The sequence below is a fragment of the Salvelinus fontinalis genome, chromosome 29 (assembly GCF_029448725.1).
Source record: "Salvelinus fontinalis isolate EN_2023a chromosome 29, ASM2944872v1, whole genome shotgun sequence".
Taxonomy (NCBI): Eukaryota; Metazoa; Chordata; class Actinopteri; order Salmoniformes; family Salmonidae; genus Salvelinus; species Salvelinus fontinalis.
This window is the reverse complement of record NC_074693.1, coordinates 41,617,068-41,637,938: the sequence shown is the minus strand read 5'-3', so window position 1 is coordinate 41,637,938 and position 20,871 is coordinate 41,617,068. Positions and strand designations below refer to the sequence as shown.

The 20,871-nt window shown below is 39.1% G+C and overlaps 6 non-coding genes across 6 annotated transcripts; all 6 read right to left on the bottom strand.

Annotated features, from left to right (window-relative positions):
* Positions 1 to 1,795: 1,795 nt before the first annotated feature.
* trnac-gca (transfer RNA cysteine (anticodon GCA)) lies at positions 1,796 to 1,867 on the bottom strand. The gene has a single exon. It is a non-coding gene; the product is annotated as a tRNA-Cys (tRNA).
* A 4,583-nt stretch (positions 1,868 to 6,450) lies between these two features.
* Positions 6,451 to 6,522, bottom strand: trnac-gca (transfer RNA cysteine (anticodon GCA)). Its single transcript has one exon. It is a non-coding gene; the product is annotated as a tRNA-Cys (tRNA).
* A 4,583-nt stretch (positions 6,523 to 11,105) lies between these two features.
* trnac-gca (transfer RNA cysteine (anticodon GCA)) lies at positions 11,106 to 11,177 on the bottom strand. The gene has a single exon. It is a non-coding gene; the product is annotated as a tRNA-Cys (tRNA).
* Positions 11,178 to 13,898: 2,721 nt separating this feature from the next.
* trnac-gca (transfer RNA cysteine (anticodon GCA)) lies at positions 13,899 to 13,970 on the bottom strand. Its single transcript has one exon. It is a non-coding gene; the product is annotated as a tRNA-Cys (tRNA).
* A 1,790-nt stretch (positions 13,971 to 15,760) lies between these two features.
* trnac-gca (transfer RNA cysteine (anticodon GCA)) lies at positions 15,761 to 15,832 on the bottom strand. Its single transcript has one exon. It is a non-coding gene; the product is annotated as a tRNA-Cys (tRNA).
* Positions 15,833 to 18,553: 2,721 nt separating this feature from the next.
* trnac-gca (transfer RNA cysteine (anticodon GCA)) lies at positions 18,554 to 18,625 on the bottom strand. The gene has a single exon. It is a non-coding gene; the product is annotated as a tRNA-Cys (tRNA).
* Between the last annotated feature and the right edge of the window lie 2,246 nt (positions 18,626 to 20,871).

The following is a 20,871-nucleotide window of genomic DNA, read 5'->3' as shown; positions in this document are numbered from 1 at the left end:
ACTCCCTATGTCTGATGTCCCAAAATTGGAAAAAATGGTCTAACAAGGGCCATTTTAGATGGAGTGTTATTTTGCCTAATCAAGAACGCTCCCTCTTAGAAAACATACCAGTAATGCATTTGATTTCAAGTGGATCGAACATTTTTAACCTGACACCTCTGGATCTCAAGAGTAAAACACTACCCACTCTGTTTGGAAGCGTTTGACTGAGAGAAAAACCATCTAATGACGGAAATTTTAGATTGAGTAAATAATCTAAAAAAGATTACTCCAACCGTCAAGATACACTTAGAAAGCACTTCATTTTAACTTCTCTCATTCCCCTCCCATCCGGTCCCAGCTTCATTCCATGTTGTACTGACTGTTGACATCTAGTGGAAGGCGTTTGAAGTGCAAACAGATCCATATATTACAGGGAATTGAATAGGCGATGACTTTAACAATGACCACTCTCAGAATTTTCACTTCCTGTTTGGATTTTTTCTCAGGTTTTTGCCTGCCATATGAGTTCTGTTATACTCACAGACATCATTCAAACAGTTTTAGAAGCTTGAGAGTGTTTTCTATCCAAAATTAATAATAATTTGCATATATTAGCATCTGGGACAGAGTAGGAGGCAGTTCACTATGGGCACACAATTCATCCAAAAGTGAAAATGCTGCCCCCTATATCAAAGAAGTTAACGGCGCACCAGAATTTGAATCTGGGACCTCTTGATCTGCTGTCTATTGCACTTCCAACTTCGTTTGGAACTGTCTGACTGAGAGAAAAAAGATCTAATAAGGTACATTTTAGATTGAGTAACAACTCCTGAAAAATAGCACTCCATCTCTAAAGACTGACTTAGAAAGTACATGTCTACAAGGGGGCACTAGAATTTGAACCTGGGACCTCTTGATCTGCAGTCAAATGCTCTACCACTGAGCTATACTCCCTATGTCTGATGTTCCAAAATTGGAAAAAATGGTCTAACAAGGGCCATTTTAGATGGAGTGTTATTTTGCCTAATCAAGAACGCTCCCTCTTAGAAAACACACCAGTAATGCATTTGATTTCAAGTGGATCGAACATTTTTAACCTGACACCTCTGGATCTCAAGAGTAAAACACTACCCACTCTGTTTGGAAGCGTTTGACTGAGAGAAAAAACATCTAATGACGGACATTGTAGATTGAGTAACATAATCTAAAAAAGATTACTCCAACCGTCAAGATACACTTAGAAAGCACTTCATTTTAACTTCTCTCATTCCCCTCCCATCCGGTCCCAGCTTCATTCCATGTTGTACTGACTGTTGACATCTAGTGGAAGGCGTTTGAAGTGCAAACAGATCCATATATTACAGCGAATTGAATAGGCGAAGACTTTAACAATGACCACTCTCAGAATTTTTACTTCCTGTTTGGATTTTTTCTCAGGTTTTTGCCTGCCATATGAGTTCTGTTATACTCACAGACATCATTCAAACAGTTTTAGAAGCTTGAGAGTGTTTTCTATCCACAATTAATAATACTTTGCATATATTAGCATCTAGGACAGAGTAGGAGGCAGTTCACTATGGGCACGCAATTCATCCAAAAGTGAAAATGCTGCCCCCTATATCAAAGAAGTTAACGGCGCACCAGAATTTGAATCTGGGACCTCTTGATCTGCAGTCTATTGCACTTCCAACTTCGTTTGGAACTGTCTGACTGAGAGAAAAAAGATCTAATAAGGTACATTTTAGATTGAGTAACAACTTGTGAAAAATAGCACTCCATCTCTAAAGACTGACTTAGAAAGTACATGTCTACAAGGGGGCACTAGGATTTGAACCTGGGACCTCTTGATCTGCAGTCAAATGCTCTACCACTGAGCTATACCCCCTATGTCTGATGATCCAAAATTGGAAAAAATGGTCTAACAAGGGCCATTTTAGATGGAGAGTTATTTTGCCTAATCAAGAACGCTCCCTCTTAGAAAACACACCAGTAATGCATTTGATTTCAAGTGGATCGAACATTTTTAACCTGACACCTCTGGATCTCAAGAGTAAAACACTACCCACTCTGTTTGGAAGCGTTTGACTGAGAGAAAAAACATCTAATGACGGACATTGTAGATTGAGTAACATAATCTAAAAAAGATTACTCCAACCGTCAAGATACACTTAGAAAGCACTTCATTTTAACTTCTCTCATTCCCCTCCCATCCGGTCCCAGCTTCATTCCATGTTGTACTGACTGTTGACATCTAGTGGAAGGCGTTTGAAGTGCAAACAGATCCATATATTACAGCGAATTGAATAGGCGAAGACTTTAACAATGACCACTCTCAGAATTTTTACTTCCTGTTTGGATTTTTTCTCAGGTTTTTGCCTGCCATATGAGTTCTGTTATACTCACAGACATCATTCAAACAGTTTTAGAAGCTTGAGAGTGTTTTCTATCCAAAATTAATAATCATTTGCATATATTAGCATCTGGGACAGAGTAGGAGGCAGTTCACTATGGGCACGCAATTCATCCAAAAGTGAAAATGCTGCCCCCTATATCAAAGAAGTTAACGGCGCACCAGAATTTGAATCTGGGACCTCTTGATCTGCTGTCTATTGCACTTCCAACTTCGTTTGGAACTGTCTGACTGAGAGAAAAAAGATCTAATAAGGTACATTTTAGATTGAGTAACAACTCGTGAAAAATAGCACTCCATCTCTAAAGACTGACTTAGAAAGTACATGTCTACAAGGGGGCACTAGAATTTGAACCTGGGACCTCTTGATCTGCAGTCAAATATTCTACCACTGAGCTATACTCCCTATGTCTGATGTTCCAATATTGGAAAAAATGGTCTAACAAGGGCCATTTTAGATGGAGTGTTATTTTGCCTAATCAAGAACGCTCCCTCTTAGAAAACACACCAGTAATGCATTTGATTTCAAGTGGATCGAACATTTTTAACCTGACACCTCTGGATCTCAAGAGTAAAACACTACCCACTCTGTTTGGAAGCGTTTGACTGAGAGAAAAAACATCTAATGACGGACATTGTAGATTGAGTAACATAATCTAAAAAAGATTACTCCAACCGTCAAGATACACTTAGAAAGCACTTCATTTTAACTTCTCTCATTCCCCTCCCATCCGGTCCCAGCTTCATTCCATGTTGTACTGACTGTTGACATCTAGTGGAAGGCGTTTGAAGTGCAAACAGATCCATATATTACAGCGAATTGAATAGGCGAAGACTTTAACAATGACCACTCTCAGAATTTTTACTTCCTGTTTGGATTTTTTCTCAGGTTTTTGCCTGCCATATGAGTTCTGTTATACTCACAGACATCATTCAAACAGTTTTAGAAGCTTGAGAGTGTTTTCTATCCAAAATTAATAATCATTTGCATATATTAGCATCTGAGACAGAGTAGGAGGCAGTTCACTATGGGCACGCAATTCATCCAAAAGTGAAAATGCTGCCCCCTATATCAAAGAAGTTAACGGCGCACCAGAATTTGAATCTGGGACCTCTTGATCTGCTGTCTATTGCACTTCCAACTTCGTTTGGAACTGTCTGACTGAGAGAAAAAAGATCTAATAAGGTACATTTTAGATTGAGTAACAACTCCTGAAAAATAGCACTCCATCTCTAAAGACTGACTTAGAAAGTACATGTCTACAAGGGGGCACTAGAATTTGAACCTGGGACCTCTTGATCTGCAGTCAAATATTCTACCACTGAGCTATACTCCCTATGTCTGATGTTCCAAAATTGGAAAAAATGGTCTAACAAGGGCCATTTTAGATGGAGTGTTATTTTGCCTAATCAAGAACGCTCCCTCTTAGAAAACACACCAGTAATGCATTTGATTTCAAGTGGATCGAACATTTTTAACCTGACACCTCTGGATCTCAAGAGTAAAACACTACCCACTCTGTTTGGAAGCGTTTGACTGAGAGAAAAAACATCTAATGACGGACATTGTAGATTGAGTAACATAATCTAAAAAAGATTACTCCAACCGTCAAGATACACTTAGAAAGCACTTCATTTTAACTTCTCTCATTCCCCTCCCATCCGGTCCCAGCTTCATTCCATGTTGTACTGACTGTTGACATCTAGTGGAAGGCGTTTGAAGTGCAAACAGATCCATATATTACAGCGAATTGAATAGGCGAAGACTTTAACAATGACCACTCTCAGAATTTTTACTTCCTGTTTGGATTTTTTCTCAGGTTTTTGCCTGCCATATGAGTTCTGTTATACTCACAGACATCATTCAAACCGTTTTAGAAGCTTGAGAGTGTTTTCTATCCAAAATTAATAATAATTTGCATATATTAGCATATGGGACAGAGTAGGAGGCAGTTCACTATGGGCACGCAATTCATCCAAAAGTGAAAATGCTGCCCCCTATATCAAAGAAGTTAACGGCGCACCAGAATTTGAATCTGGGACCTCTTGATCTGCAGTCTATTGCACTTCCAACTTCGTTTGGAACTGTCTGACTGAGAGAAAAAAGATCTAATAAGGTACATTTTAGATTGAGTAACAACTCGTGAAGAATAGCACTCCATCTCTAAAGACTGACTTAGAAAGTACATGTCTACAAGGGGGCACTAGGATTTGAACCTGGGACCTCTTGATCTGCAGTCAAATGCTCTACCACTGTGCTATACCCCCTATGTCTGATGATCCAAAATTGGAAAAAATGGTCTAACAAGGGCCATTTTAGATGGAGAGTTATTTTGCCTAATCAAGAACGCTCCCTCTTAGAAAACACACCAGTAATGCATTTGATTTCAAGTGGATCGAACATTTTTAACCTGACACCTCTGGATCTCAAGAGTAAAACACTACCCACTCTGTTTGGAACTGTTTGACTGAGAGAAAAAACATCTAATGACGGATATTTTAGATTGAGTAACATAATCTAAAAAAGATTACTCCAACCGTCAAGATACACTTAGAAAGCACTTCATTTTAACTTCTCTCATTCCCCTCCCATCCGGTCCCAGCTTCATTCCATGTTGTACTGACTGTTGACATCTAGTGGAAGGCGTTTGAAGTGCAAACAGATCCATATATTACAGCGAATTGAATAGGCGAAGACTTTAACAATGACCACTCTCAGAATTTTTACTTCCTGTTTGGATTTTTTCTCAGGTTTTTGCCTGCCATATGAGTTCTGTTATACTCACAGACATCATTCAAACAGTTTTAGAAGCTTGAGAGTGTTTTCTATCCAAAATTAATAATCATTTGCATATATTAGCATCTGGGACAGAGTAGGAGGCAGTTCACTATGGGCACGCAATTCATCCAAAAGTGAAAATGCTGCCCCCTATATCAAAGAAGTTAACGGCGCACCAGAATTTGAATCTGGGACCTCTTGATCTGCTGTCTATTGCACTTCCAACTTCGTTTGGAACTGTCTGACTGAGAGAAAAAAGATCTAATAAGGTACATTTTAGATTGAGTAACAACTCCTGAAAAATAGCACTCCATCTCTAAAGACTGACTTAGAAAGTACATGTCTACAAGGGGGCACTAGAATTTGAACCTGGGACCTCTTGATCTGCAGTCAAATGCTCTACCACTGAGCTATACTCCCTATGTCTGATGTTCCAAAATTGGAAAAAATGGTCTAACAAGGGCCATTTTAGATGGAGGGTTATTTTGCCTAATCAAGAACGCTCCCTCTTAGAAAACACACCAGTAATGCATTTGATTTCAAGTGGATCGAACATTTTTAACCTGACACCTCTGGATCTCAAGAGTAAAACACTACCCACTCTGTTTGGAAGCGTTTGACTGAGAGAAAAAACATCTAATGACGGACATTGTAGATTGAGTAACATAATCTAAAAAAGATTACTCCAACCGTCAAGATACACTTAGAAAGCACTTAATTTTAACTTCTCTCATTCCCCTCCCATCCGGTCCCAGCTTCATTCCATGTTGTACTGACTGTTGACATCTAGTGGAAGGCGTTTGAAGTGCAAACAGATCCATATATTACAGCGAATTGAATAGGCGAAGACTTTAACAATGACCACTCTCAGAATTTTTACTTCCTGTTTGGATTTTTTCTCAGGTTTTTGCCTGCCATATGAGTTCTGTTATACTCACAGACATCATTCAAACCGTTTTAGAAGCTTGAGAGTGTTTTCTATCCAAAATTAATAATAATTTGCATATATTAGCATATGGGACAGAGTAGGAGGCAGTTCACTATGGGCACGCAATTCATCCAAAAGTGAAAATGCTGCCCCCTATATCAAAGAAGTTAACGGCGCACCAGAATTTGAATCTGGGACCTCTTGATCTGCAGTCTATTGCACTTCCAACTTCGTTTGGAACTGTCTGATTGAGAGAAAAAAGATCTAATAAGGTACATTTTAGATTGAGTAACAACTCGTGAAAAATAGCACTCCATCTCTAAAGACTGACTTAGAAAGTACATGTCTACAAGGGGGCACTAGGATTTGAACCTGGGACCTCTTGATCTGCAGTCAAATGCTCTACCACTGAGCTATACCCCCTATGTCTGATGTTCCAAAATTGGAAAAAATGGTCTAACAAGGGCCATTTTAGATGGAGAGTTATTTTGCCTAATCAAGAACGCTCCCTCTTAGAAAACACACCAGTAATGCATTTGATTTCAAGTGGATCGAACATTTTTAACCTGACACCTCTGGATCTCAAGAGTAAAACACTACCCACTCTGTTTGGAAGCGTTTGACTGAGAGAAAAAACATCTAATGACGGACATTGTAGATTGAGTAACATAATCTAAAAAAGATTACTCCAACCGTCAAGATACACTTAGAAAGCACTTCATTTTAACTTCTCTCATTCCCCTCCCATCCGGTCCCAGCTTCATTCCATGTTGTACTGACTGTTGACATCTAGTGGAAGGCGTTTGAAGTGCAAACAGATCCATATATTACAGCGAATTGAATAGGCGAAGACTTTAACAATGACCACTCTCAGAATTTTTACTTCCTGTTTGGATTTTTTCTCAGGTTTTTGCCTGCCATATGAGTTCTGTTATACTCACAGACATCATTCAAACAGTTTTAGAAGCTTGAGAGTGTTTTCTATCCAAAATTAATAATCATTTGCATATATTAGCATCTGGGACAGAGTAGGAGGCAGTTCACTATGGGCACGCAATTCATCCAAAAGTGAAAATGCTGCCCCCTATATCAAAGAAGTTAACGGCGCACCAGAATTTGAATCTGGGACCTCTTGATCTGCTGTCTATTGCACTTCCAACTTCGTTTGGAACTGTCTGACTGAGAGAAAAAAGATCTAATAAGGTACATTTTAGATTGAGTAACAACTCCTGAAAAATAGCACTCCATCTCTAAAGACTGACTTAGAAAGTACATGTCTACAAGGGGGCACTAGAATTTGAACCTGGGACCTCTTGATCTGCAGTCAAATGCTCTACCACTGAGCTATACTCCCTGTGTCTGATGTTCCAAAATTGGAAAAAATGGTCTAACAAGGGCCATTTTAGATGGAGTGTTATTTTGCCTAATCAAGAACGCTCCCTCTTAGAAAACACACCAGTAATGCATTTGATTTCAAGTGGATCGAACATTTTTAACCTGACACCTCTGGATCTCAAGAGTAAAACACTACCCACTCTGTTTGGAAGCGTTTGACTGAGAGAAAAAACATCTAATGACGGACATTTTAGATTGAGTAACATAATCTAAAAAAGATTACTCCAACCGTCAAGATACACTTAGAAAGCACTTCATTTTAACTTCTCTCATTCCCCTCCCATCCGGTCCCAGCTTCATTCCATGTTGTACTGACTGTTGACATCTAGTGGAAGGCGTTTGAAGTGCAAACAGATCCATATATTACAGCGAATTGAATAGGCGAAGACTTTAACAATGACCACTCTCAGAATTTTTACTTCCTGTTTGGATTTTTTCTCAGGTTTTTGCCTGCCATATGAGTTCTGTTATACTCACAGACATCATTCAAACAGTTTTAGAAGCTTGAGAGTGTTTTCTATCCAAAATTAATAATAATTTGCATATATTAGCATATGGGACAGAGTAGGAGGCAGTTCACTATGGGCACGCAATTCATCCAAAAGTGAAAATGCTGCCCCCTATATCAAAGAAGTTAACGGCGCACCAGAATTTGAATCTGGGACCTCTTGATCTGCAGTCTATTGCACTTCCAACTTCGTTTGGAACTGTCTGACTGAGAGAAAAAAGATCTAATAAGGTACATTTTAGATTGAGTAACAACTCCTGAAAAATAGCACTCCATCTCTAAAGACTGACTTAGAAAGTACATGTCTACAAGGGGGCACTAGAATTTGAACCTGGGACCTCTTGATCTGCAGTCAAATGCTCTACCACTGAGCTATACTCCCTATGTCTGATGTTCCAAAATTGGAAAAAATGGTCTAACAAGGGCCATTTTAGATGGAGGGTTATTTTGCCTAATCAAGAACGCTCCCTCTTAGAAAACACACCAGTAATGCATTTGATTTCAAGTGGATCGAACATTTTTAACCTGACACCTCTGGATCTCAAGAGTAAAACACTACCCACTCTGTTTGGAAGCGTTTGACTGAGAGAAAAAACATCTAATGACGGACATTGTAGATTGAGTAACATAATCTAAAAAAGATTACTCCAACCGTCAAGATACACTTAGAAAGCACTTAATTTTAACTTCTCTCATTCCCCTCCCATCCGGTCCCAGCTTCATTCCATGTTGTACTGACTGTTGACATCTAGTGGAAGGCGTTTGAAGTGCAAACAGATCCATATATTACAGCGAATTGAATAGGCGAAGACTTTAACAATGACCACTCTCAGAATTTTTACTTCCTGTTTGGATTTTTTCTCAGGTTTTTGCCTGCCATATGAGTTCTGTTATACTCACAGACATCATTCAAACCGTTTTAGAAGCTTGAGAGTGTTTTCTATCCAAAATTAATAATAATTTGCATATATTAGCATATGGGACAGAGTAGGAGGCAGTTCACTATGGGCACGCAATTCATCCAAAAGTGAAAATGCTGCCCCCTATATCAAAGAAGTTAACGGCGCACCAGAATTTGAATCTGGGACCTCTTGATCTGCAGTCTATTGCACTTCCAACTTCGTTTGGAACTGTCTGACTGAGAGAAAAAAGATCTAATAAGGTACATTTTAGATTGAGTAACAACTCGTGAAGAATAGCACTCCATCTCTAAAGACTGACTTAGAAAGTACATGTCTACAAGGGGGCACTAGGATTTGAACCTGGGACCTCTTGATCTGCAGTCAAATGCTCTACCACTGTGCTATACCCCCTATGTCTGATGATCCAAAATTGGAAAAAATGGTCTAACAAGGGCCATTTTAGATGGAGAGTTATTTTGCCTAATCAAGAACGCTCCCTCTTAGAAAACACACCAGTAATGCATTTGATTTCAAGTGGATCGAACATTTTTAACCTGACACCTCTGGATCTCAAGAGTAAAACACTACCCACTCTGTTTGGAACTGTTTGACTGAGAGAAAAAACATCTAATGACGGATATTTTAGATTGAGTAACATAATCTAAAAAAGATTACTCCAACCGTCAAGATACACTTAGAAAGCACTTCATTTTAACTTCTCTCATTCCCCTCCCATCCGGTCCCAGCTTCATTCCATGTTGTACTGACTGTTGACATCTAGTGGAAGGCGTTTGAAGTGCAAACAGATCCATATATTACAGCGAATTGAATAGGCGAAGACTTTAACAATGACCACTCTCAGAATTTTTACTTCCTGTTTGGATTTTTTCTCAGGTTTTTGCCTGCCATATGAGTTCTGTTATACTCACAGACATCATTCAAACAGTTTTAGAAGCTTGAGAGTGTTTTCTATCCAAAATTAATAATCATTTGCATATATTAGCATCTGGGACAGAGTAGGAGGCAGTTCACTATGGGCACGCAATTCATCCAAAAGTGAAAATGCTGCCCCCTATATCAAAGAAGTTAACGGCGCACCAGAATTTGAATCTGGGACCTCTTGATCTGCTGTCTATTGCACTTCCAACTTCGTTTGGAACTGTCTGACTGAGAGAAAAAAGATCTAATAAGGTACATTTTAGATTGAGTAACAACTCCTGAAAAATAGCACTCCATCTCTAAAGACTGACTTAGAAAGTACATGTCTACAAGGGGGCACTAGAATTTGAACCTGGGACCTCTTGATCTGCAGTCAAATGCTCTACCACTGAGCTATACTCCCTATGTCTGATGTTCCAAAATTGGAAAAAATGGTCTAACAAGGGCCATTTTAGATGGAGGGTTATTTTGCCTAATCAAGAACGCTCCCTCTTAGAAAACACACCAGTAATGCATTTGATTTCAAGTGGATCGAACATTTTTAACCTGACACCTCTGGATCTCAAGAGTAAAACACTACCCACTCTGTTTGGAAGCGTTTGACTGAGAGAAAAAACATCTAATGACGGACATTGTAGATTGAGTAACATAATCTAAAAAAGATTACTCCAACCGTCAAGATACACTTAGAAAGCACTTAATTTTAACTTCTCTCATTCCCCTCCCATCCGGTCCCAGCTTCATTCCATGTTGTACTGACTGTTGACATCTAGTGGAAGGCGTTTGAAGTGCAAACAGATCCATATATTACAGCGAATTGAATAGGCGAAGACTTTAACAATGACCACTCTCAGAATTTTTACTTCCTGTTTGGATTTTTTCTCAGGTTTTTGCCTGCCATATGAGTTCTGTTATACTCACAGACATCATTCAAACCGTTTTAGAAGCTTGAGAGTGTTTTCTATCCAAAATTAATAATAATTTGCATATATTAGCATATGGGACAGAGTAGGAGGCAGTTCACTATGGGCACGCAATTCATCCAAAAGTGAAAATGCTGCCCCCTATATCAAAGAAGTTAACGGCGCACCAGAATTTGAATCTGGGACCTCTTGATCTGCAGTCTATTGCACTTCCAACTTCGTTTGGAACTGTCTGATTGAGAGAAAAAAGATCTAATAAGGTACATTTTAGATTGAGTAACAACTCGTGAAAAATAGCACTCCATCTCTAAAGACTGACTTAGAAAGTACATGTCTACAAGGGGGCACTAGGATTTGAACCTGGGACCTCTTGATCTGCAGTCAAATGCTCTACCACTGAGCTATACCCCCTATGTCTGATGTTCCAAAATTGGAAAAAATGGTCTAACAAGGGCCATTTTAGATGGAGAGTTATTTTGCCTAATCAAGAACGCTCCCTCTTAGAAAACACACCAGTAATGCATTTGATTTCAAGTGGATCGAACATTTTTAACCTGACACCTCTGGATCTCAAGAGTAAAACACTACCCACTCTGTTTGGAAGCGTTTGACTGAGAGAAAAAACATCTAATGACGGACATTGTAGATTGAGTAACATAATCTAAAAAAGATTACTCCAACCGTCAAGATACACTTAGAAAGCACTTCATTTTAACTTCTCTCATTCCCCTCCCATCCGGTCCCAGCTTCATTCCATGTTGTACTGACTGTTGACATCTAGTGGAAGGCGTTTGAAGTGCAAACAGATCCATATATTACAGCGAATTGAATAGGCGAAGACTTTAACAATGACCACTCTCAGAATTTTTACTTCCTGTTTGGATTTTTTCTCAGGTTTTTGCCTGCCATATGAGTTCTGTTATACTCACAGACATCATTCAAACAGTTTTAGAAGCTTGAGAGTGTTTTCTATCCAAAATTAATAATCATTTGCATATATTAGCATCTGGGACAGAGTAGGAGGCAGTTCACTATGGGCACGCAATTCATCCAAAAGTGAAAATGCTGCCCCCTATATCAAAGAAGTTAACGGCGCACCAGAATTTGAATCTGGGACCTCTTGATCTGCTGTCTATTGCACTTCCAACTTCGTTTGGAACTGTCTGACTGAGAGAAAAAAGATCTAATAAGGTACATTTTAGATTGAGTAACAACTCCTGAAAAATAGCACTCCATCTCTAAAGACTGACTTAGAAAGTACATGTCTACAAGGGGGCACTAGAATTTGAACCTGGGACCTCTTGATCTGCAGTCAAATGCTCTACCACTGAGCTATACTCCCTGTGTCTGATGTTCCAAAATTGGAAAAAATGGTCTAACAAGGGCCATTTTAGATGGAGTGTTATTTTGCCTAATCAAGAACGCTCCCTCTTAGAAAACACACCAGTAATGCATTTGATTTCAAGTGGATCGAACATTTTTAACCTGACACCTCTGGATCTCAAGAGTAAAACACTACCCACTCTGTTTGGAAGCGTTTGACTGAGAGAAAAAACATCTAATGACGGACATTTTAGATTGAGTAACATAATCTAAAAAAGATTACTCCAACCGTCAAGATACACTTAGAAAGCACTTCATTTTAACTTCTCTCATTCCCCTCCCATCCGGTCCCAGCTTCATTCCATGTTGTACTGACTGTTGACATCTAGTGGAAGGCGTTTGAAGTGCAAACAGATCCATATATTACAGCGAATTGAATAGGCGAAGACTTTAACAATGACCACTCTCAGAATTTTTACTTCCTGTTTGGATTTTTTCTCAGGTTTTTGCCTGCCATATGAGTTCTGTTATACTCACAGACATCATTCAAACAGTTTTAGAAGCTTGAGAGTGTTTTCTATCCAAAATTAATAATAATTTGCATATATTAGCATATGGGACAGAGTAGGAGGCAGTTCACTATGGGCACGCAATTCATCCAAAAGTGAAAATGCTGCCCCCTATATCAAAGAAGTTAACGGCGCACCAGAATTTGAATCTGGGACCTCTTGATCTGCTGTCTATTGCACTTCCAACTTCGTTTGGAACTGTCTGACTGAGAGAAAAAAGATCTAATAAGGTACATTTTAGATTGAGTAACAACTCCTGAAAAATAGCACTCCATCTCTAAAGACTGACTTAGAAAGTACATGTCTACAAGGGGGCACTAGAATTTGAACCTGGGACCTCTTGATCTGCAGTCAAATGCTCTACCACTGAGCTATACTCCCTATGTCTGATGTTCCAAAATTGGAAAAAATGGTCTAACAAGGGCCATTTTAGATGGAGGGTTATTTTGCCTAATCAAGAACGCTCCCTCTTAGAAAACACACCAGTAATGCATTTGATTTCAAGTGGATCGAACATTTTTAACCTGACACCTCTGGATCTCAAGAGTAAAACACTACCCACTCTGTTTGGAAGCGTTTGACTGAGAGAAAAAACATCTAATGACGGACATTGTAGATTGAGTAACATAATCTAAAAAAGATTACTCCAACCGTCAAGATACACTTAGAAAGCACTTAATTTTAACTTCTCTCATTCCCCTCCCATCCGGTCCCAGCTTCATTCCATGTTGTACTGACTGTTGACATCTAGTGGAAGGCGTTTGAAGTGCAAACAGATCCATATATTACAGCGAATTGAATAGGCGAAGACTTTAACAATGACCACTCTCAGAATTTTTACTTCCTGTTTGGATTTTTTCTCAGGTTTTTGCCTGCCATATGAGTTCTGTTATACTCACAGACATCATTCAAACCGTTTTAGAAGCTTGAGAGTGTTTTCTATCCAAAATTAATAATAATTTGCATATATTAGCATATGGGACAGAGTAGGAGGCAGTTCACTATGGGCACGCAATTCATCCAAAAGTGAAAATGCTGCCCCCTATATCAAAGAAGTTAACGGCGCACCAGAATTTGAATCTGGGACCTCTTGATCTGCAGTCTATTGCACTTCCAACTTCGTTTGGAACTGTCTGATTGAGAGAAAAAAGATCTAATAAGGTACATTTTAGATTGAGTAACAACTCGTGAAAAATAGCACTCCATCTCTAAAGACTGACTTAGAAAGTACATGTCTACAAGGGGGCACTAGGATTTGAACCTGGGACCTCTTGATCTGCAGTCAAATGCTCTACCACTGAGCTATACCCCCTATGTCTGATGTTCCAAAATTGGAAAAAATGGTCTAACAAGGGCCATTTTAGATGGAGAGTTATTTTGCCTAATCAAGAACGCTCCCTCTTAGAAAACACACCAGTAATGCATTTGATTTCAAGTGGATCGAACATTTTTAACCTGACACCTCTGGATCTCAAGAGTAAAACACTACCCACTCTGTTTGGAAGCGTTTGACTGAGAGAAAAAACATCTAATGACGGACATTGTAGATTGAGTAACATAATCTAAAAAAGATTACTCCAACCGTCAAGATACACTTAGAAAGCACTTCATTTTAACTTCTCTCATTCCCCTCCCATCCGGTCCCAGCTTCATTCCATGTTGTACTGACTGTTGACATCTAGTGGAAGGCGTTTGAAGTGCAAACAGATCCATATATTACAGCGAATTGAATAGGCGAAGACTTTAACAATGACCACTCTCAGAATTTTTACTTCCTGTTTGGATTTTTTCTCAGGTTTTTGCCTGCCATATGAGTTCTGTTATACTCACAGACATCATTCAAACAGTTTTAGAAGCTTGAGAGTGTTTTCTATCCAAAATTAATAATCATTTGCATATATTAGCATCTGGGACAGAGTAGGAGGCAGTTCACTATGGGCACGCAATTCATCCAAAAGTGAAAATGCTGCCCCCTATATCAAAGAAGTTAACGGCGCACCAGAATTTGAATCTGGGACCTCTTGATCTGCTGTCTATTGCACTTCCAACTTCGTTTGGAACTGTCTGACTGAGAGAAAAAAGATCTAATAAGGTACATTTTAGATTGAGTAACAACTCCTGAAAAATAGCACTCCATCTCTAAAGACTGACTTAGAAAGTACATGTCTACAAGGGGGCACTAGAATTTGAACCTGGGACCTCTTGATCTGCAGTCAAATGCTCTACCACTGAGCTATACTCCCTGTGTCTGATGTTCCAAAATTGGAAAAAATGGTCTAACAAGGGCCATTTTAGATGGAGTGTTATTTTGCCTAATCAAGAACGCTCCCTCTTAGAAAACACACCAGTAATGCATTTGATTTCAAGTGGATCGAACATTTTTAACCTGACACCTCTGGATCTCAAGAGTAAAACACTACCCACTCTGTTTGGAAGCGTTTGACTGAGAGAAAAAACATCTAATGACGGACATTTTAGATTGAGTAACATAATCTAAAAAAGATTACTCCAACCGTCAAGATACACTTAGAAAGCACTTCATTTTAACTTCTCTCATTCCCCTCCCATCCGGTCCCAGCTTCATTCCATGTTGTACTGACTGTTGACATCTAGTGGAAGGCGTTTGAAGTGCAAACAGATCCATATATTACAGCGAATTGAATAGGCGAAGACTTTAACAATGACCACTCTCAGAATTTTTACTTCCTGTTTGGATTTTTTCTCAGGTTTTTGCCTGCCATATGAGTTCTGTTATACTCACAGACATCATTCAAACAGTTTTAGAAGCTTGAGAGTGTTTTCTATCCAAAATTAATAATAATTTGCATATATTAGCATATGGGACAGAGTAGGAGGCAGTTCACTATGGGCACGCAATTCATCCATAAGTGAAAATGCTGCCCCCTATATCAAAGAAGTTAACGGCTCACCAGAATTTGAATCTGGGACCTCTTGATCTGCAGTCCATTGCACTTCCAACTTCGTTTGGAACTGTCTGACTGAGAGAAAAAAGATCTAATAAGGTACATTTTAGATTGAGTAACAACTCCTGAAAAATAGCACTCCATCTCTAAAGACAGACTTAGAAAGTACATGTCTACAAGGGGGCACTAGGATTTGAACCTGGGACCTCTTGATCTGCAGTCAAATGCTCTACCACTGAGCTATACCCCCTATGTCTGATGATCCAAAATTGGAAAAAATGGTCTAACAAGGGCCATTTTAGATGGAGAGTTATTTTGCCTAATCAAGAACGCTCCCTCTTAGAAAACACACCAGTAATGCATTTGATTTCAAGTGGATCGAACATTTTTAACCTGACACCTCTGGATCTCAAGAGTAAAACACTACCCACTCTGTTTGGAAGCGTTTGACTGAGAGAAAAAACATCTAATGACGGACATTGTAGATTGAGTAACATAATCTAAAAAAGATTACTCCAACCGTCAAGATACACTTAGAAAGCACTTCATTTTAACTTCTCTCATTCCCCTCCCATCCGGTCCCAGCTTCATTCCATGTTGTACTGACTGTTGACATCTAGTGGAAGGCGTTTGAAGTGCATACAGATCCATATATTACAGCGAATTGAATAGGCGAAGACTTTAACAATGACCACTCTCAGAATTTTTACTTCCTGTTTGGATTTTTTCTCAGGTTTTTGCCTGCCATATGAGTTCTGTTATACTCACAGACATCATTCAAACAGTTTTAGAAGCTTGAGAGTGTTTTCTATCCAAAATTAATAATCATTTGCATATATTAGCATCTGGGACAGAGTAGGAGGCAGTTCACTATGGGCACGCAATTCATCCAAAAGTGAAAATGCTGCCCCCTATATCAAAGAAGTTAACGGCGCACCAGAATTTGAATCTGGGACCTCTTGATCTGCTGTCTATTGCACTTCCAACTTCGTTTGGAACTGTCTGACTGAGAGAAAAAAGATCTAATAAGGTACATTTTAGATTGAGTAACAACTCCTGAAAAATAGCACTCCATCTCTAAAGACTGACTTAGAAAGTACATGTCTACAAGGGGGCACTAGAATTTGAACCTGGGACCTCTTGATCTGCAGTCAAATGCTCTACCACTGAGCTATACTCCCTATGTCTGATGTTCCAAAATTGGAAAAAATGGTCTAACAAGGGCCATTTTAGATGGAGTGTTATTTTGCCTAATCAAGAACGCTCCCTCTTAGAAAACACACCAGTAATGCATTTGATTTCAAGTGGATCGAACATTTTTAACCTGACACCTCTGGATCTCAAGAGTAAAACACTACCCACTCTGTTTGGAAGCGTTTGACTGAGAGAAAAAACATCTAATGACGGACATTTTAGATTGAGTAACATAATCTAAAAAAGATTACTCCAACCGTCAAGATACACTTAGAAAGCACTTCATTTTAACTTCTCTCATTCCCCTCCCATCCGGTCCCAGCTTCATTCCATGTTGTACTGACTGTTGACATCTAGTGGAAGGCGTTTGAAGTGCAAACAGATCCATATATTACAGCGAATTGAATAGGCGAAGACTTTAACAATGACCACTCTCAGAATTTTTACTTCCTGTTTGGATTTTTTCTCAGGTTTTTGCCTGCCATATGAGTTCTGTTATACTCACAGACATCATTCAAACAGTTTTAGAAGCTTGAGAGTGTTTTCTATCCAAAATTAATAATAATTTGCATATATTAGCATATGGGACAGAGTAGGAGGCAGTTCACTATGGGCACGCAATTCATCCAAAAGTGAAAATGCTGCCCCCTATATCAAAGAAGTTAACGGCGCACCAGAATTTGAATCTGGGACCTCTTGATCTGCAGTCTATTGCACTTCCAACTTCGTTTGGAACTGTCTGACTGAGAGAAAAAAGATCTAATAAGGTACATTTTAGATTGAGTAACAACTCCTGAAAAATAGCACTCCATCTCTAAAGACTGACTTAGAAAGTACATGTCTACAAGGGGGCACTAGAATTTGAACCTGGGACCTCTTGATCTGCAGTCAAATGCTCTACCACTGAGCTATACTCCCTATGTCTGATGTTCCAAAATTGGAAAAAATGGTCTAACAAGGGCCATTTTAGATGGAGTGTTATTTTGCCTAATCAAGAACGCTCCCTCTTAGAAAACACACCAGTAATGCATTTGATTTCAAGTGGATCGAACATTTTTAACCTGACACCTCTGGATCTCAAGAGTAAAACACTACCCACTCTGTTTGGAAGCGTTTGACTGAGAGAAAAAACATCTAATGACGGACATTGTAGATTGAGTAACATAATCTAAAAAAGATTACTCCAACCGTCAAGATACACTTAGAAAGCACTTCATTTTAACTTCTCTCATTCCCCTCCCATCCGGTCCCAGCTTCATTCCATGTTGTACTGACTGTTGACATCTAGTGGAAGGCGTTTGAAGTGCAAACAGATCCATATATTACAGCGAATTGAATAGGCGAAGACTTTAACAATGACCACTCTCAGAATTTTTACTTCCTGTTTGGATTTTTTCTCAGGTTTTTGCCTGCCATATGAGTTCTGTTATACTCACAGACATCATTCAAACAGTTTTAGAAGCTTGAGAGTGTTTTCTATCCAAAATTAATAATAATTTGCATATATTAGCATATGGGACAGAGTAGGAGGCAGTTCACTATGGGCACGCAATTCATCCAAAAGTGAAAATGCTGCCCCCTATATCAAAGAAGTTAACGGCGCACCAGAATTTGAATCTGGGACCTCTTGATCTGCAGTCTATTGCAGTTCCAACTTCGTTTGGAACTGTCTGACTGAGAGAAAAAAGATCTAATAAGGTACATTTTAGATTGAGTAACAACTCGTGAAAAATAGCACTCCATCTCTAAAGACTGACTTAGAAAGTACATGTCTACAAGGGGGCACTAGGATTTGAACCTGGGACCTCTTGATCTGCAGTCAAATGCTCTACCACTGAGCTATACCCCCTATGTCTGATGATCCAAAATTGGAAAAAATGGTCTAACAAGGGCCATTTTAGATGGAGAGTTATTTTGCCTAATCAAGAACGCTCCCTCTTAGAAAACACACCAGTAATGCATTTGATTTCAAGTGGATCGAACATTTTTAACCTGACACCTCTGGATCTCAAGAGTAAAACACTACCCACTCTGTTTGGAAGCGTTTGACTGAGAGAAAAACCATCTAATGACGGACATTGTAGATTGAGTAACATAATCTAAAAAAGATTACTCCAACCGTCAAGATACACTTAGAAAGCACTTCATTTTAACTTCTCTCATTCCCCTCCCATCCGGTCCCAGCTTCATTCCATGTTGTACTGACTGTTGACATCTAGTGGAAGGCGTTTGAAGTGCAAACAGATCCATATATTACAGCGAATTGAATAGGCGAAGACTTTAACAATGACCACTCTCAGAATTTTTACTTCCTGTTTGGATTTTTTCTCAGGTTTTTGCCTGCCATATGAGTTCTGTTATACTCACAGACATCATTCAAACAGTTTTAGAAGCTTGAGAGTGTTTTCTATCCAAAATTAATAATCATTTGCATATATTAGCATCTGGGACAGAGTAGGAGGCAGTTCACTATGGGCACGCAATTCATCCAAAAGTGAAAATGCTGCCCCCTATATCAAAGAAGTTAACGGCGCACCAGAATTTGAATCTGGGACCTCTTGATCTGCTGTCTATTGCACTTCCAACTTCGTTTGGAACTGTCTGACTGAGAGAAAAAAGATCTAATAAGGTACATTTTAGATTGAGTAACAACTCCTGAAAAATAGCACTCCATCTCTAAAGACTGACTTAGAAAGTACATGTCTACAAGGGGGCACTAGAATTTGAACCTGGGACCTCTTGATCTGCAGTCAAATGCTCTACCACTGAGCTATACTCCCTATGTCTGACTTTCCAAAATTGGAAAAAATGGTCTAACAAGGGCCATTTTAGATGGAGTGTTATTTTGCCTAATCAAGAACGCTCCCTCTTAGAAAACACACCAGTAATGCATTTGATTTCAAGTGGATCGAACATTTTTAACCTGACACCTCTGGATCTCAAGAGTAAAACACTACCCACTCTGTTTGGAAGCGTTTGACTGAGAGAAAAAACATCTAATGACGGACATTGTAGATTGAGTAACATAATCTAAAAAAGATTACTCCAACCGTCAAGATACACTTAGAAAGCACTTCATTTTAACTTCTCTCATTCCCCTCCCATCCGGTCCCAGCTTCATTCCATGTTGTACTGACTGTTGACATCTAGTGGAAGGCGTTTGAAGTGCAAACAGATCCATATATTACAGCGAATTGAATAGGCGAAGACTTTAACAATGACCACTCTCAGAATTTTTACTTCCTGTTTGGATTTTTTCTCAGGTTTTTGCCTGCCATATGAGTTCTGTTATACTCACAGACATCATTCAAACAGTTTTAGAAGCTTGAGAGTGTTTTCTATCCAAAATTAATAATAATTTGCATATATTAGCATATGGGACAGAGTAGGAGGCAGTTCACTATGGGCACGCAATTCATCCAAAAGTGAAAATGCTGCCCCCTATATCAAAGAAGTTAACGGCGCACCAGAATTTGAATTTGGGACCTCTTGATCTGCAGTCTATTGCACTTCCAACTTCGTTTGGAACTGTCTGACTGAGAGAAAAAAGATCTAATAAGGTACATTTTAGATTGAGTAACAACTCCTGAAAAATAGCACTCCATCTCTAAAGACTGACTTAGAAAGTACATGTCTACAAGGGGGCACTAGAATTTGAACCTGGGACCTCTTGATCTGCAGTCAAATGCTCTACCACTGAGCTATACTCCCTATGTCTGATGTTCCAAAATTGGAAAAAATGGTCTAACAAGGGCCATTTTAGATGGAGTGTTATTTTTCCTAATCAAGAACGCTCCCTCTTAGAAAACACACCAGTAATGCATTTGATTTCAAGTGGATCGAACATTTTTAACCTGACACCTCTGGATCTCAAGAGTAAAACACTACCCACTCTGTTTGGAAGCGTTTGACTGAGAGAAAAAACATCTAATGACGGACATTGTAGATTGAGTAACATAATCTAAAAAAGATTACTCCAACCGTCAAGATACACTTAGAAAGCACTTCATTTTAACTTCTCTCATTCCCCTCCCATCCGGTCCCAGCTTCATTCCATGTTGTACTGACTGTTGACATCTAGTGGAAGGCGTTTGA